This window comes from Onychostoma macrolepis, chromosome 03 (assembly GCF_012432095.1).
Source record: "Onychostoma macrolepis isolate SWU-2019 chromosome 03, ASM1243209v1, whole genome shotgun sequence".
NCBI lineage: Eukaryota > Metazoa > Chordata > Actinopteri > Cypriniformes > Cyprinidae > Onychostoma > Onychostoma macrolepis.
Window position 1 is genome coordinate 6958481 of NC_081157.1, and position 6134 is coordinate 6964614.

Consider the following 6134-nt stretch of genomic DNA (forward strand, 5'->3'; position numbering starts at 1 on the left):
GATGATTCTAAGTCAGGCGTTGAGTTTTATCTCGCCCAAAGTTGTGCACACGTCACTCCAGTGATGAGCTGATCTGCGTGACGCTTGCTGCAGTAACCGTTGAAATCGGCTTCATACTGGTAAAAAGGGTCTGAGCCGAGTGCCCAGAGTTTAACAGCCCTGTCAATGCTGGTAAAAATTTGAATTGGCCAGTAAAATTAATTGCAGACTCAATGTTGCTTACAAAATTGTACATGTAGGCTACCAATCCTGTAAACACAGGATTATAGTCTAACGTTACATCTTAAAAAAATGATGTTGGCCGATAGAAAAATATTTTTACATCTTAAAAAATGATGTTGGCGGTAGAAAATATTATTAAAATATAAAATATTATTATATTTATTATGTGCGGTATTGATGCCACATCTGCAGGTGGCAAAATGACTTGGCCTAATTACAGTTGCCGCGACTCAGCCGACAGCGCCGCAGGTTTTACGGAAGCGGCCCGCTCCTAATTGCTAGCTGGGGTGACGTCACTTACAGAAGCACGAATTAACTGAATCTAACATTAGTTCAAAAGTGCTTTGATCTTTCATGGTAAACAAATATTGATTTAAAAAAAAAACAATTGTTCTGTGGTTTCAGGAGTGATAACATAATCTTTCTACAAAGGAAGAGAAGCTCCAAGATTTCAAAATTCCTGAAGGGAGCTGCTGACAGAAATGCAGAAAACACAGGTGAGCACAGAAGAAATATGCATTCATATTCATATAAACATATTCTCTTATATCACCATGCATCTGTTATATTACAGTTCATTAAAGGAAGGTTTTGACAGGTAGTGACACAAACCTAAATACATGAATGTTAATCATTTTATTTTAAGAAATTGTTTGTGTGTGTGTGTGTGTGTGTGTGTGTGTGCATGTACCGTTTTCTTTTCTGCGTTTCACTTCTGCTCTAGCTTGCTTCCTTTAAATAAAGCTAAATATCGTTGGCTCTGTGATAAATTGCATATTATGTTTCTAGATTATATGCTGATGGCCGTGCAGCAGAGGAGCGCAGAGTCTCCTGTCGGACAACATCTCTAAGTCGCTATGAACCATGTGACTAGTAAGTAAAACCTCAAACATACAGGACACTACTGTTCAAAAGTTTACTGTTCAATGATTTTTTAAAAATGTTTTTTGAATGTGTTTTTTAAGTAAGTCTTCTGCTCACCACTACTGTATTTATTTGATTAAAAATACAGTAAGAACAGAAATATTGTAAAATATTATCATTTAAAATGCCACTTTTTTATGTGAATATATTTTAAAATGTAATTTTTTTGCTGTGATCAAAGCTGAATTTTCAGCATCATTACTCCAGTCTTCAGTGTCACATGATCCTTCAGAAATCATTCCAAGATGCTGATTTGCTGCTCAAGAAACATTTCTGATTACTACCTTTGTTGAAAACAATTTTTGCTGCTTAACATTATTATGGAAACAATACCATTCAAACATTTGTGGTAAGAAAATAAAGAAATTAATACTTTTATTAATCAAGGGTGTATTACATTTATCAGAAGTAACAGTGAAGACATTTATAATGTTGGAAAAGATTTCTATTTACTAAATTGTTTAATACATTTAATAAATGTTGTTAATTGTACTTTCTATTCATCAAAGAATCCTGAAAAAGGTGTCACCGTTTCCACAAAAATGTTTTAAACTGTTTTCAACTGTTTTAATAATAAGAAATGTTCTTGAGCAGCAAATCAGCATATTAGAATGATTTCTGAAGATCATGTGACCCTGAAGACTGGAGTAATGATGCTGAAAATACAGCTTTGATCACAGGAATAAATTACAATTTACAATATATTAAAATAGACAACGGTTCTTTTTAACGTGTAATTATATTTTGCAATATTACTATTTTCTCTGTATTCTTGATAAAATAAATGCAGACTTGGTGAGCAGAAGATGTAATGTTTCCAAAATCTTGACAGTTACTGTATAATTGTTACTATATTGCTTAAATACCATTAATTGGATGGATTTGTGGTCCAAGATGCTGGGATAGGCTTCAGCCCCCGAGACCCTAGAGAGGATAAGTGGTTTGGAGAGTGAATAGATGGATGCATGAACTTCCAAAATACTTTGACTTGCTTTGATTTTGTTTCTATTCCGACTGCTGTTCAGCTTAAAAATACCTTTCCATTATCGTTGTTTGTCATTTTGCATCATTATACCTGTGCTAAACCTATTAAAATTAAGAAACTAATGAAAGGTTGTTTTTTTTTGTTTTTTTTACAGGATCCTATGTACCCAGCCTCAACCATTCATCAGAAGGACTGTGAAAGCGGGAACTCTTTGAACCACCAGTGGCAGTTTCCACGGGATGAAAAAGGGCATAGTAGTGGATGATGAGGTACTGACATTAACCTGCCAAAAAAGGTTCCTCTGTGACATCACCACGAAACCCCCTTTTTGGTTCTTTCTGTCACCTTTTTTTAAGAGTGTAGATGAGTGTGCAGAGGTGGGACCAAGTCATTGTTTTGCAAGTCACAAGTAAGTCTCGAGTCTTTGCATTCAAGTCTCGAGTCAAGTCCCGAGTCAAAATAGGCAAGTCCAAGTCGAGTTGCAAGTCCTCCACTTTTAACTTCAAGTCTTAAACAAGTCATTAGTGCTCTTTGCCCAAATTAGTGTCTCAGTATTAATTCCCATATCAAATTTATAGTAATTTATATCAGGAAGTCGGGTAGAATATGTTTTTACATAGTTTAATTTCATGTGAGATGGGTGCCCTTAGTAAAACTACTCAAGTTCAATTTAGGGATTGTACCAAAATACAAGCAGTAGAAAAAATAAAAATAAATAAACTATTTTATTAGTAACAGAATATCAAAGACAACATAATTTCATAGAAATTACATGAAATACTTAAAAAGTAATTAAAATTAAAAGAAATACTTTTTTTAGAAATACTTTGCATGTGTGCATAAGAAGAATATATGCTAGGTGTTTGTTATATCTAAGCCAATGAGCCATTATTTGGAACCTCAATGAAACAGATTTAAAAACACGTGAGCAGAAACTCAGAAAGAACCGCTTTGAAAGAACTAGAAGAATTAACTGCTACCATAATTTATGTGAGAGGAAACCTGCAATATGGATGCAGACAAACTCATGAAGACAGTCACTCAAAAATGCTGTGCTACCATTCTTTATAACTAAGAGTAACAAAGACAAAATGTTGTACGTTAAATGTTAAGTATATAATATGCATAGTTGATCGCTAAATTTAGGGGCTATATGTGCTATAGGCTACAGACTGATTTACAACACGTGAATTCAATTAATTATCCTGAAAGAAATAAAAGTGAAATGAGTGCCTGGTGAAGAGGGAGAAAAATTTAGTATATTTTATAGTTATATATAGACTACAATTCACAAATCATTTTGTGAAAGAACACTTCTTCAAATTATATTTTAAAATGATCAGTAGGCCAATTGCTCCTTTATTTTTTTTCTTCAAATTATAGCTAATTTTTTTGCTTAAATCAAGGTTTATCTAATAATTATTTTGCACCAAACTTTAAACCTTTAAAAATAAGCAGGTTTACATTCTAACCCATCATTTTGATCCTGGATTTAAGTAATATTTAAATCTTGATTATGGATTAACTTTAAACTTAACTGAGGTTTAAATGAAAATAAAATGCACATGCAATTAAAATATGCAACTGATTGAACAAAAACAGTGGAGATCTGACAAAAAAAAAAGAAAAGAAAAAAAAGGGTCTCAGAAAGGTGTTTACCAATAAAAATGAAAATTAAAGCACATGGAGTTGGTAGAGCTGCGAGGGGTCGTGGCGGGATGCGGATCCGTCACTCATGGTCCACCTCGGCGTCGGACAAACAAAAGAAGTGAGGAATATGTTTAGCATTTCACAGCAGCGGTCACGGTGATGATGAGGCGAGCACCAGTGATCCGCTCCGTGTGTCTGCTGGGCCGCGATCAAACGGGCAGGACAGCGCTTTTCACGAGTGGAGATAGCAACTACTTTTTTTTTCGTATCTCGGTTCTTTTGTTGTAAGTTATGTTATTACTCGATTAATTTATACTGTATATCAAGCGCTCCCTGAACACAGTCTCTGGCTTACTGCCGGTCAAGCGCAAGCACGCTGCACCCGTCTAGAGTGATAACGACGCTGATCTGATCAAGTCTTTCCGAGTCACAGGGCTCAAGTCCAAGTCAAGTCTCGAGTCATTGCTGTCAAAGTCTAAGTCGAGTCTCAAGTCTTCTTTAATTATGTCGAGTCGAGTCACAAGTCATCAAATTTGGGACTCGAGTCCGAGTCAAGTCTTGAGTCATGTGACTCGAGTCCACACCCCTGTGACTCGAGTCATTCTAACCCATCATGTGTGCAACTGACCAATAACAACTAAATATTCCAGCAAGTTGTTTATTAATATTGTGTATATATATTCTTCTCATTTTTAGGTCCTGAGACCATATGGGGTGAAGATCAAGACGACCAAACCAAAGGTGGACTGTAACCTGCTGGACTATATGATAGACTTCATACTGACCACTACTGCCATGTATGCAGCATGAAAAGTTTTTGAAAAGAGGGGCATTTCCTTCACCAAGTGAAAGTGTGGAGGATTCATCTGGCCTTCATCGGCCCCCATGAGGTGACTCGATGTAGAATAAATCAACTTGCTTTAGGCTTGAAATGACTGAAATCTTCTCATGTGAGTTGATATCATTTTAAACATTCTTAAAAGTACTTCTCATTTCTTGTGAATGTATTTTGTTGTATGTGTAAAACTTTTCCAATGAAAGAACCTTTTTTACCTTTATTGATATTGTAATCAAGGTTGTTAATGCTATGGACTGCACACATCTGCTTGTGTTGGGCTTGTGTTTACAGGTCGTATAAAACTAGGCCTGGCTGCAACAACTAATCGATAATGAAAATAATCAACCAATTTGAATAGTGCATCAAAACAAACAGACCGCTCATAATTCTGACTAAAATACACATTTTGCTCAAATATTTTTTGTTATAAATTAAGTGTAGTTTAAAACCCTACATGTAACACAAGTAATCATATTTATGAGAGCAGTAACAGTAAAGGCACTATTGTTGGAATTGTCCATTAATATAATATAATATAATTACTCTGTTCAGACCAATGATTGTGTTTGTTCCTCGTACCTCTTACAAGTTAACATTGTGTTTTTTTGTTTAAATTGTTTTAAATTCTGTTTCAAAATAACAAGCAATCTGTTGTTTTTAGGTTTAGAATGTAATGTTTGTATTTTAACACTTTAATGTTTATAATGTACAGCAGAGCCTACATAGAGACATTCTTTATATTTGTTTTCATAGGCAGGATGTGAAATGACATTCTTTAAAATAATGGATTAAAATTATTTTAATTAAAAATTATGTATATATTTTATTTATTTATTTATTTGTCATCCAATTACTAATATTAATAAAATTAATATTAATAAATTGGTTATACAAAACAATTGTTAGTTGCATGCAGCCCTACATAAGATATTGTTAAAGAGGTAGACGGTATAATGTTGTGTGTGAACACGAAGTCATGTTTATTTGTACAATGTAATTAATTTCTATAGAGATAATGCATTATTACAGTGAAACAATTTGCTATTTTTATCTTGTAAATTAGCAGAAAACCATCTCTACCACTGCAGTGCTTTATCACTATTTTTTAAATAAAGTTACAGTTCATAGTTCTGAATCATTTTGACATGTGACAACAATATTTTGTTTCAGATGATGCAACTGCTATAATAAACCCTGTATCATAGAATAGTAACTTGTCATTCTGTTTTTATTTTGTAGATGTTTGTTGAATAACTAGGCTTAAATGTAATTTGAGGTACTTTAGTAAAACCATGGTTAAACTATGGTAATACAACCATAGTTCATTTGTGGTACTTGAACCATGGTTTTTAAAACCATGGTTCGCACCAAAAAACCATGGTTACTACAGTCATGGTTTACTACAGTTGTACTATAGTATTACTACAATATAACTGCAGTAAAACCATGGTATCAGAACCATGGTTTTTTAAAACCATGATATGCATCAAAAAACCACGGGTACTACAGTCATGG

At 34.0% G+C, this 6134-nt stretch overlaps 1 long non-coding RNA gene across 1 annotated transcript; it reads left to right on the forward strand.

The window, feature by feature from the left end:
- The first annotated feature begins 961 nt into the window (after positions 1–961).
- On the forward strand, positions 962–4612 carry LOC131535933 (uncharacterized). Its single transcript, XR_009269783.1, has 3 exons — positions 962–1095; positions 2286–2400; positions 4478–4612. It is a non-coding gene; the product is annotated as an uncharacterized LOC131535933 (long non-coding RNA).
- The last annotated feature ends 1522 nt before the right edge of the window (positions 4613–6134 follow it).